This window comes from Macaca nemestrina, chromosome 13 (assembly GCF_043159975.1).
Source record: "Macaca nemestrina isolate mMacNem1 chromosome 13, mMacNem.hap1, whole genome shotgun sequence".
Taxonomy (NCBI): Eukaryota; Metazoa; Chordata; class Mammalia; order Primates; family Cercopithecidae; genus Macaca; species Macaca nemestrina.
In genome coordinates, this window is record NC_092137.1 from 12,333,410 (window position 1) to 12,345,881 (window position 12,472).

The 12,472-nt window shown below is 40.8% G+C and overlaps 1 long non-coding RNA gene across 1 annotated transcript in view; it reads left to right on the forward strand.

Moving 5' to 3' along the window:
* Positions 1 to 11,984, forward strand: part of LOC139358015 (uncharacterized) — a 112,708-nt gene extending 100,724 nt beyond the window's left edge. Inside the window, exon 3 of the long non-coding RNA XR_011612214.1 lies at positions 9,032 to 11,984. This is a non-coding gene — a long non-coding RNA (uncharacterized lncRNA). The remainder of the gene's footprint in view (positions 1 to 9,031) is intronic.
* The last annotated feature ends 488 nt before the right edge of the window (positions 11,985 to 12,472 follow it).

The following is a 12,472-nucleotide window of genomic DNA, read 5'->3' on the forward strand; positions in this document are numbered from 1 at the left end:
TAAATCTATAAATATAATATCCATCTCTTGTGCTGCCCTGGGGGACACGTGTACTTTCTGTAAGTTGCCTTGACCCTTTTCCTCCATGTATTGGGAAACATTAACCTCCACCTTCTCCCATTACTTTCTGTACTTCTAATGCCGAGGTTGTCACATGACATAAGTGACATAGTTTGGCTATGATTTGTTCCCACCCAAATCTCATGTGAATTGTAATCCTCAGTGCTGGAGATGGAACCTGGTGGGAGGTGTTTCTTTGGATCACGGGGGTGGATTCCTCATGGCTTGGTGCTATCTTTATGATAGTGAGTTTCCATGAGATCTGGTCATTTAAAAGTGTGTGGCACCTCCTCCCCAGCACTCTTTCTCTCTTGCTGCTTCTTTCACCATGTGATATTCCTGCTCCTGCTTCATCTTCTATCATGATTGGAAGCTCCCTGAGGCCTCCCTAGAAGCTGAGCAGATGCTGGCTTTATGCCTCCTGTACAGCCTTCAGAACGGTAGGCCAATTAAACATCTTTACTTTATCAATTACCCAGCCTCAGGTATTTCTTTACAGCAATGCAAGAACGGCCTAACACAATTAGTGAGCTGTATTTATGGGTCTGTCTCCCCATTAGATCCAGAGCTCCAGGATATCATGGGGCAGGACTTAGTACTCTCTGTATTACTGGCTTCAGGCCTAGTATCTTACATAAATTAGAGGTTCAGTCATTACATGTTGCATAGAAAAGTTGTTCTAAAAAATTGTTAATGATGAATTGATAGTATTATTATTCTATCTATCTGAAGGCAAAATAACTCTATAGCAGAGTACTACAAACTGAAATGCTGTGTGTATATATAATGCATATATATGTATATGTGTGTGTGTGTATATATATACACACACATATATTATATATATACACACACTCACATATATATGGTGGCCAGGGTGAAAAACAAGAAAGGTTTATGTGGTCATGTGGCCCATGGCCCAGGTGGGGAAGGCATACCTTCCCTAAAGACCTTCTTAATTAAAAGACAAAGGAAGAATGAAAGCAAAGCACTAAGGCATTCATGAGCCACCTTGTACATTCAAATTATATAAGAATGCAAGCTCCATGAGGCAGGCATTTGGTTTATTTTATTCACTGCTGTATCATTAGAACTTATAACATAAGAAGTATTTCCTGTATGAATGATTGAAAGAATCAAGTGACTGAGTCAAATAAGACATGTCTGCAGCTTGATTCAGCCCCTGGGAAAGCCAATTGATGACTTGTTTTAGAAAGCATCCTCTAATTCATTCTTTTCCCTAATTTGGACTGGCTTTATTCTTCTATAATCTCTATCTCCATTAAAATCACGGAATTTTAGCACCAAGTAGGCCTCCTGAAATTATTTCAATTAGTATCCCTTGTTTCTGTTGGTCTTGGCTTGGCTCTATAACTTCTAATAATATTTGTTTCTTAAAAAGGAACCAACAAACCAAACAAAAAATAGCCATGGAACCCTTTAAATGGGTTATTCTGGGAATCATACAGCTTCTTTGAAACTCTGGGGCCTTTGCTTTTTTAGCAGTGGGATGTTGAAAGACTACAGACTCTAAAACATTGATATTTACACTCTAAGTGGAAGAATTAACTGAGTTTTCTGGTGTGGCATAGATCTAGTCTCAGTGCAGGTGGCACATTATTGTCAAATCAGATTTCCATTCAATGTAGCAATAAAAATACCCCAAGAGTTAGGCAAGATTGGATAATTGATAATATTAAGTAAATATTTTTAGGTGTGATGAGAGTATTGTGGTTATGTTTTTAAGAGATCTTGTATCTTAATTACACACATTTAATTATTATAGGTGATGTGGCTTGGTATTTACTTTCAAATAATCAAAGAAAAAATGGAAGTGGTGGAGTTAGTACATTAATTACACCATTCTCTCTACTTGTATATGTATTTAAAATTTTCCACTTTCAAAAAAGTTAGTAAAGACAAAACATCCAAAACAATATATTCAGATGCACTACTGGTGATCAGATTGTCAATTGGATCTATGTCTTAGCTTAGCTGCTGATTTCTACGATGAATCCTAATGATTCAGCAAGAATATAAGGTCGTCATATTTAGCATCTTCACTTTATGGGGCTCAAAGATGTTAAGTATTTGTTCAAGGTTGTGTTGGTTAGTTTCCCAGGTTTGTGACCATGAGTTGAAGTCTGGAGTTGAGTAGGAAGAGAGTGTACTGAACCTAGCCTAGAAAATCAAGTTGAGTAACCTGAGGGAAAGTGGAGCCAGAACATTTCTAGAGAAGAAAGGAGACAGTGAAAACATTGCCATAGGAAGATGATCTAATATGCAGACTGGACATCAACTGGGGAATCTGCCTCAGGCTTTATAGTTCTTCAGATCCAAGTCCCATTGACCTCTGATTCCAGAAGTAGCTGTGAATATGGAAAGGAAGAACCTCGCAGACGGAGCAAGAACCCCCTCTTAGGGGCTTGTGCACCCCTCCCCCACTGCCCCAAGCTTGAAAGTAAAGGAAAATCTTAAGTTCCTTCAAGGATAATTTCAGAAGCCTAGTTAGCCTTGAGAAACAAATAAGTAACTTGTGGAGTTATGATATATGTTGGGTTTTGTCCATGGTTCCTGGCTCATAACTCCCATGGCTATTGTTAGTCTTTTATTATAATGCTGGCTGTTAGGCCTTAGGAAACAGAATCTCTCTGGTTTTCTCCTGCATTCCTTTCACCTGTACAAGGCAGGACTCTAATCATCCCCTACCTTTCTAATTGTGGGTCTTAAGACCCTCTGGAGAGAAGGTCCCGCCCTATATTCTGCAGAAAGGAATGCTGATGTGATGAAGCTTCCATAAAAACTGAAGAGCATTGGGTTCAGAGAACTTCAATACAGTTGAACACCTGGAAGTCCCTGGAGGGTGGCAGCTGGGGAGGGCATGGAAGTTCCACACCCCGTTTCCTATACCTCACCCTATGCATGTCTTCATCTGTCACCTTTGTAATATCCTTTATAGTGTGTTTCCCTGAGTTCTTTGAGCCACTCTAGCAAATCAATCGAATCCAAAGACGGGGTTGTGGGAACCTCAACCTGAAGCCGGTTGATGAGAAGCAAGTTCTGGAGGCCCACAACTGCAACCGGTTTCTGTGTCGGGGGTTAGTCTTGGGGACTGAGAGCCCAACCTGTGGGACCTGACACTATCTCCAGGTAGAGAGTATGAAAACTGAATTGGAGGACACCCAGTTGGTGTCTGCTGCTTGGTGAGTGGGGAAAACTCCCACACATTTGGTCACAGAAGTCTTCTGTGTTGACGATGGTTGTTTTGGTGGTGTGAGAGTGGAGGAAAAAGTTAGAGTTTTCCCTATAAATAGCTTGATAAGCAAGAAGGTAATAGTAGCTTAAAACAATAAGCAAGGAAGTTATAGTCAGAGATATTTGATTCCCCTGTGGAAACTAAAGATAACATCTACATGTTACAGTAAGTAGCTGGTCGGACATGAGCAGGGTGGGAGAGAGCTCCCCCGACTCCCACCAGGAATGTCCGGCAAACATTAGGTGATGGTCGGGAAGTTATTAAGCTCTCCCTCTAAAAGAATAATTGGTTACAGGCAGCACCAAGGAAAGGCAGTCTCTCCATAGACAGAAAAACCTGAAGCTGGTGATCAGCTTTCTGATAAGATCTCAGGAGCTGGGTAAGTGGGCTTGAGCGTGAGCACTAAGAGGCACAACGGCAGCATTTAACTGATATATGACCTTCTAGGGACACTGTAAGGGAAGAATGCCCACTAGGGACATTGGTAAGGGGAGAATGCCTCAAGGAAGCATGTGTACAACTCCAGTAAACACTGCACATGCGGCCCCTCCCAAGTGCTGGCAGTCCACTGTGCATGCGGGTAGCTCACTTCAAGAGAAGAATCAGGGGAGAAGGGACACAAGTTCCCAGCATGCCAACATATAAAACCCCAAGTCAAAAGTCAAACCCTGCACTTGATGTCTCAAGTCACCTGCCTGGGCCTCTTCCAAGTACACTTTCCTTCCTTTTGTTCCTGCTCTAAGGCTTTATAATTAAACTTTCACTCCTGCCCTAAAACTTGCCTCAGTCTCTCCCTCTGCCTTATGTTCCTCAGTCAAATTCTTTCTTCTTAGGAGGCAAGAATGGAGGTTGCTACAGACCCATAGGATTCACTGCCACTAACATACTTTGGTGCCAAGTGACTTTGGTGCCAAGCTCCACTGCTAACAATAGCATATGTCCCTGAGTGGTTTATCAGAAGCCGGAGAGAAGGTCCTGCCCTATATTGTGGAGGAAGGAATGCTGATGTGACGAAGCTTCCATGAACACCCAAGAGCATTGGGTTCAGAGAGCTTCAGGACGGCTGAACACCTGGAATTCCCTGGAGGGCGGCACCTGGGGAGGGCATGAAAGCTCCACACACCATTTCCTATACCTCGCCCTATGCATGTCTTCATCTGTCTCCTTTGTAATGTCCTTTCTAGTGTGTTTCCCTGAGTTCTGTGAGCCACTCTAGCAAATCAATCGAATCCAAAACGGGGGTCATGGGACTCCCCCCTCAAACAAATCTGCTGCCTCATAGACCTCAGATAAGGGGGAACTGAGGTCTGAACTCTAACTTTGTTTTAAATTAACTTCCTTAGGAGCCTGGAGGAGGTCAGGCCCACAAGCCTCACTAGCATTCTTTTCTGCTGATTCCAAATCTTTAGACAAAATTTCACCTCCCTATACAACTGCAGATCAGAAAATGTTGGAATTCTCCTATGACCCATGGGCCCCCACGTTAAGATGCTCCATCTTTTTAGGCCAAAACCAATGTGTAAACATCATGCATAGATTTATAATTTTGCCAGTAACTTTTGCTTTCCTGAATTTTACCCCGGCTCTTAAACACCCTCACCTACAAGCCATCGGGGAGGTCAGGACTTAAGCATGAGAGCCACCTGGTCCTCCTTGGTTGGTGCCCTGCAAATAAACACCTGGCTATTTCCCACGGCAAACCTTGGTGTGGATATCTGGTCTCACTGTGCTGGCCAAACGGACCTCAGTTCTGCTCCATAACATCTAGGAGAACATGCTGAGGCCTTATCTACAGGCTTTGTGGTTAGTTAAATTTACAGGACAAAAGAGAGGAGAAGAGAGTGGAAAGGATCCTTGTTCATGTAATCTCAATTACATTTGACCTCTTCAGAGAGAAGATAAGAACCAGTGGCTATGTGCTCAAATGCAGCAAAGAGAAAACCAAAATTATCCTCATAGAAATGAATATAATAATTCACTCAAACCTCATACACCTGTTATATGCACATAGTACCAAAGTTGTACTTGCTTAAAAATAAATAGATGCTACTTATCAACAACACAAAATTAAATATTATATGTACATATGCTGGCTGAACAACAGCTGTGTTTTGCTGCTTTCAACTAGAACACAGCAGGCATTTTCCCACACCATTTCAGTTCTAAGGAAAAAATCCATAGACACAGCGGGAAAATGGACAGTAAGCCACATGTTTGCATTTACTTTGAAAAAACCTGGTTTTTAAAGAACCAGAGAAATTAAGATGGAGACATATATTCCCATTCCTGTTACCCCCTGATTACTTACAAGAAATAGAAATAAAGGTGTCCAGGATTATACTCTAAAAGCTTTCCCTAACATTGTATCATGCCTTCAAAATGGGCCAGTCTGTATTTTCAAGTATTATTTAGTTAAACAAAATTGCCTTTGGAGTCAGCGAGGTTAGATTGAATTTCAAGCTAGATGAGCAGAGGTAAATTGCTTGACGCCTCCGGTTTCTGACTGTATAATGGGAAGGTATCATCCACCTTGCATCAGGCTAGATGAGCAGAGGTAAATTGCTTGACGCCTCCAGTTTCTGATTGTGTCATGGGACGATATCATCCACCTTGCAGGTACTGTGAGTGCCTAAAGGGTCCCTACTTTAAGGTTCTAAATCATGAAAAAATTTTTTAAAACTCCAGAGGTCAAGTTGGTTTGCTTTTGAAACATGAGGAATATCGATATGTAGGTTTCATGTGAGAACGTACATCCCTGGACCCTATGCCAGGCTCAGTGCCTGCAAGATGGATGGATGCTCAGTAATGCCTAAGTGCCTTGGTTAAAAGAAAAATAAAATTATTTGTGCAGTTATTTGTATCATCAATTGATGAACTCCATTCCTTTTCTATTACATTCCAGGGATCCAAATCTTGAGAACACACCCTTAAGTATGTCTTTTTCTGAGAAGCAGAGATTAATATCAACTGCTAAAAATACATGCAGGCATCAGGCTAAACGTACTAACCATGCCAAAATACGATGCGATTGACAGGAGAGCAATAATACACAAACATTTCTTCAAATACCCATTTCCTTTCAAATAGAAGGCTGATTTTTTTTTTTCATGCTTTCCTCAAACAGAAACCCTCATGCCTTGTTATGTTCCAATGTCACAAGCAAAATGTACAGTTATAAACCACCAGATCCAGCAGGACCAGCCTGCCATCGTGTTCCAATGCCACAGGCAAAATGTACAGTTGGAAACCACCGGATCCAGCAGGGCCAGCCTGCCATCGTTATTTTGCAGAGGGAAGGGTACCATTCTCAGGAAGCTTTGTTCCGACAATATAATAAAGGCTACACGTGGTGAATATTATCTGTGGCAGGCAGAATGACTCCCCAAAGAAATGCCCAGGCCCTGTTCCCTGGAACGGAATATGTTACATTGCATGGAAGGAGGAAGTTGACAGATAAGAAAATATTCACAGACGTTAAGATAAGGAGATTTCCCTGGCTTACTGGGATGAGCTCAATCTCATCATCTACCCCTTAAAAATGGAAAATCTCTCAGCAGAAAAGTTAAGGCAGAAGGAGAAATCCGAGAGATTCCAAACATGAGAAGGACTCCATCTGCTGTTGTTGGTTTGAAGATGGAGGGGGCAACTAGATAAGGAAGGCCTGCAGGAGCTGAGAACAGCTCCCAGCTGACAGCCCGCAAAAAAATAAAAGGAGGCCTCAACCCTATGGCCAGAAGGATTGATTTCTGCCAACAGTCTGAATAGACCTGGAAGTGAATCATCTCCCAGAGCCTCCACATAAAAGCCTAGCCAGCTAACACCTTGAGTTCAGCCTTGTGAGACGTGAACAAAAGACCCGGCCAACACTATCTGGGCATCTGACCTACAGAACTGGATGATATTACATTTATGCTGTTATAAGCCTCTAGGAATATGCTAATTTGTTATATCAACAATAGAGAACTACAATAGAAAAATAGTGAAAATACAATACAGAATCATGGAAAACTGGGCTTGGAGAGTGGGATCCTATTAGCAACAGAAGTGGACAGTCCTCAGGAGGCTGAAGTAGGGGAATTGCTTGAACCTGGGAGGTGGAGGTTGCAGTGAGCAGAGATCGCGCCACTGCACTCCAGCCTGGTGACAGAGCAAGACTCTGTCTCAAAAAAAAAAAAAAAAAAAAAAAAAGAAGTGGACACTCCTTTATAGTGATCTAAGTAACTTATGAAGAAGACACCAGAGACACAAAAATGGTCCAGCAGTTTTGGAAATGCTTTTGGAAAATATGAAGTTTGTTGCTGGTGGTGATTGTGAGTGTGTGTGTGTGTGTGTGTGTGTGTGTAAAGAAAGGCTTCAAAACTGGAATTAAAACATAGAATATTTGAAATAACCATTTCTGATTTTGCATACCTTTCATGAAGGTGAAGTCATGTTAAATAAGTTTTTATAATAAGCACATATTTGAATGTGCAATTTATTTTAAGTAAACTCTAATTACACATTTGTATGTTGAATTCATTGTTAAAATGGTTTAATTTTTGCAGCAATCGAAGTGACAATGTTCTGAACTTTACGCAATCAATATTTCAAGATTTAGCAAACCTTTCTTGAATTCATATGTGTATGTATTTATGTGTGTGAGTGTGGAGCAGGATGTCTAAATGGTGTGAGCAAATGGTATGAGGGTATACAGCAAAGCTGCTTAAAGCCACCAAAGCCATCGAGTATTTTCATTCCTCAGTGAAATACTGTTTAATCTGTGCTTTGAATGTGAGATAGTTCTGAAGGTGGGGAGTGGTAAAGGCTGGAACCACATCATTCTAGGGAGTAACATCTGTAAAGTCACAGAGGCACATATGAGGATGGCTTGTTGAGGTGATATGGAAACACTGTGAACTTTCTTCTGGGGTCTCCCCTCTAAGAGGTTGCTCCCTGTCTGGTACCCTGCCCAGCAATTTCATTCCATTTATTTCCACAGCTTTGAACTCTGATCTGATTCCTAAGCTCATTAGGCCTATGATGTTCTCTACTTCCTCTCTGCCTCCCCGGGCTATAGTTAGGAGACTGTCCCTGAACAGATTGCTGGATGAAGGTGGGGCCTACCACATGTTTTTATTTTATTTTATTTTGAGATAGGGTCTCACTCTGTCACCCCAGCTGGAGTGCAGTGATGCAATCACAGCTCACTGCAGCCTCACCCTCCCCAGGCTCAGGTGATCCTTCCACCTCAGCCTCCCAAGTAGCTGGGACTACAAGTGCACACCACCACGCCTGGATAATTTTTGTATTTTTTGTAGAGATGGGGTTTTGCTATGTGGCCCCGTCTGATCTCCAGCTCCTGGACTCAAATGATCGGCCTGCCTCGGCCTCCCGAAGTACTAGAATTGTAGGTACTTCGTGGCTCAGCCCCACATGTATTTTATTCTCTAAATCAGGCATCCCCGGTGCCCAGATCATGAACCAGCACCAGTCCATGGCGTGTTGCGAACCGGACCATGCAGTAGGAAGTGAGTGGCGGGTGAGCAAGTGAAGCTTTATCTGTATTTACAGCCGCTTCTGATTGCTGGCTCTGCCTCCTTTCAGATCAATGGTGGCATTAGATTCTCATAGCAATGCAAACCCTATTGTGAACTGCACATGCGAGGGATCTAGGTTGCCTGCTCCTTATGAGAATCTAATGCCTGATGTTCTGTCACTGTCTCCCATTGCCCCCAGATGGAACTGTCTAGCTGCAGGAAAACAAGCTCAGGGCTCGCACTGATTCTACATTATGGTGAGTTGAATAATTGTTTCATTATGTATTACAATGTAATAATAATACAAATAAAGCGCACAATAAATATAATGTGCTTGAATCATCCTGGAACCATCCCCTCACCCACCCCTTCTGTGAAAAAATTGTCTTCGACAAAACCAGTCCCTGGTGCCAAAAAGGTTAGGGAGTGCCGCTCTAAAGGATGACGCTTTTGCACTCCCTATTAACCAATGCCTAAAACCAGTCACCTCAAAACTATCTGTTCGTTCGTTCACTCATTCATTCATTCATTCCAGACGGAGTCTCATTCTGTTGCCCATGCTGGAGTGCAGTGGTGCTATCCCAGCTTACTGCAACCTCCGCCTCCCAGGTTCAAGCAATTCTCCTGCCTCAGCCTCCTGAGTAGAGTAGCTGGGATTACAGGCGTGTGCCACCATGCCCAGATAATTCTGTATTTTTAGTAGAGACAGAGTTTCACCATGTTGGCCAGGCTAGTCTTGAGCTCCCCACCTCAGGTGATCTGCTTGCGTTGGCCTCCCAAAGTGCTGGGATTACAGGCATGAGCCACTGTGCCTGGCCAAAACTGTTTTATGTTAATTTTTTTTTTTTTTTAATAGTAAGAAGGCTAGTCTGGTACCAGTTAATTTCTTAAAATAAGAAGCTGAAGCCAAATGTTTTTGAGTAAAATGATGGCATGATGAAATTTCTATTTTAAAAAAGTAGCAATTATACCAAAGAGAAAGGGAGAGGATAATGCTTAATGGGATGATGGGTAGTGGATAGAATTATCGATTTAATTGAGTGTGAGGGAATTGGAGGAATTCAGAATGACAATGAGAATTTTAGCAGAAAATTTTGTATACAAAGGGGAAAATCCCAAAATAAGAGCAAATTTCATTCGGTAGAGAGATGACTGTGATTGGAAAAATCTCAAAAATCAATACAAATTTCCTTTCTACCACCTTTTCTGATCTTGTCACTTTGGCTTAGGGATGAATACACTATATGCTGTTGAGTGCCTGAGATGTTTCACAGACAAACATTTTGACTACAATTATCCAACATTGCAACAAAATCATTAAATTTCCACTTAGAAATCCGCAGAACAAATTCCATTAAGTCATTTAAATTCTTAATCAGTGTTCTATACAGGTCACTCAAGCTGTTTCAAATATTTTCCACTTTCATTTTCCCTCGGATCCATTATTTTCTCTGTAAATTTTTACAATAAGGATCTTTTTTTTTTTTATTGCTGGTTTTGGTTTCTAGAAAATATGATGTTATAAATTTTGCTATGTGCATTTTAATGTGGGGTTATTATTTCTCATAAGTTCAATTCTTCTAGGTAACATTTTACAAGTCTAAATTCTGTCAATATTGTTTCCCCTGTCAGTTGAAGTGACTATTTAATTGTATCAGTTAGGTGATTTTTTTCCTGTCATCTTTACATTGGTTTAATATTTCTGCTACTATTGTTACTGTGTACTGGATAAAAGACTAATAATTTGTATTCATGCCATAGCTAACCCATGAAAAAATGGAAAATAATTTCAGCATCACTGTATTATTTAAACTCTTTGCCTGTATCAAAATTACTTTTTCAACTTTTAGGTATTTCAGTTATCCTAGTCTTGTTCTCCCTTAAGTAGGGCTGCATATAATTTTATCCTCTTTGGGGACAGGGTTTCTCCATTTCACCAATTAGCTTCCAGACTGCAGGACACCTGCTTTGGAATTTGCTTGCATGGATAAAATGCAACTTGGAAAATATTTAAATTTACTTCGTCTTGGTTGATCTTTCATATACTGACTAGACCTGGAGGGGAAAACAAGCAAATTGCTAAGTCCCAAGATACCATGGAAGTCATAAATGAGTATATTTGGAACAACATAAGATTAGCCGAAGCCATCTGGCATGTTGACTGCTGACTCTTGAAAGCACAACAGGTCAAAATGAACCCAGATTTGAAATTGGCAGGGTTAAAACATTTTGCTTCACTCAGAAACTATTTCTAGATTCCAAGAAATTAAGAAAAACTGATTTCTCACCTCTAGAGTTGTAAAGACAAGATAATGTTCTAGAATGGGCATCCCGAAAAAGCAAACTTTATGGCCACAAATGCATTTTTTCCCTGAAAATGAGTCAGTTAAAAATGCAAATAGCAGTCAAACCCTTGGATATAGCTTTGCAGCTTTCCCCATGATCAACTTTGTTAAATGCGTCACATTTTCTGAGAATTTACTTTCAACAATGGCTGAGGCATCATTTTAAGTCTCAGTCTTATGAAAACAAAGATTTTCCTGAAACAGGGTTATCTTTTTAACTGTATGTCTTATTTCTTGATACGTTATGTTTCCAAAATCAGTCAACTTCTTCCATGTGGTATGGAAATCAGAAAGAAAGAGAGAAAACAGTGTCTGAAGAAAATATTGCTGCCTGTGTGATCCAGGGTTTTGCCGCTATTGATGCAAAGGGTTGAGTGCAGTGGGAGCCAGGTGGGTCGATAACAGGAGCGCAGGATGCATTTTTGAAATATGTTTTATATTTCCAAAACTAAATCTAGGTGTGCTGCTAGCTGTGCAGGTCTAGGAAATGTCATTATGTTTCTGCCTTTTAATTTTTTAACCAGAATATTTGTAACAGAAAAATTCAGAACTCACGATGCTACTACTATTTTGTATACATATATAGCGAATCTTACAATTTAAGCCTCATTGTCAAAGTCATCACTTCCTTTAAGCCCTTCTACAAGAGCTCTTTGTTAGCTATTAGGATTCCTGCTTAGGATGAAGAAGTGGTTAAGCACAACGAGGACAAGATTTTCTCAGCCATTCTTTTAACAACTGTACTGTTCCATCTGGCTTGCAATCTCTATCTCTTCATCTAAAATTATTATAATTTCCAATTTTTTAACCAATTTTTTTAACAGAGTTTTTTTTACAATTTATTATTTTTTTATTTTTATTTTTTGAGACAGAATCTCACTTTGTTGCCCAGGCAATCATGCAGTGGTGCGATTTTTGGCTCACTGTAACCTCCGCATCCCAGGTTCAAACAATTGTCTGATTCTCCTACCTCAGCCTCCCGAGTAGCTGGGATTACAGGTGCCCACCACCATGCTTGGCTAATTTTTTTTTTTTTTTTTTTTTTTTTAGTAGAGATGAGGTTTCACCATGTTGGCCAGGCTGGTCTTGAACTCTTGACTTCAAGTCATCTGCCTGCTCCAGCCTCCCAAAGTGCTGGGATTACGATGGGGAGCCACCACGTGTGGCATTTTTCATCAAGTTTTATTGCTTGTTTTAAATAATGAATGCTATACACTGAATGTTTGTGTCCCCCAAATTCATATGTTAAATCCTAGTCCCCAAAATGTGATGGTGTTAGGAGGTGGGGACTTCGG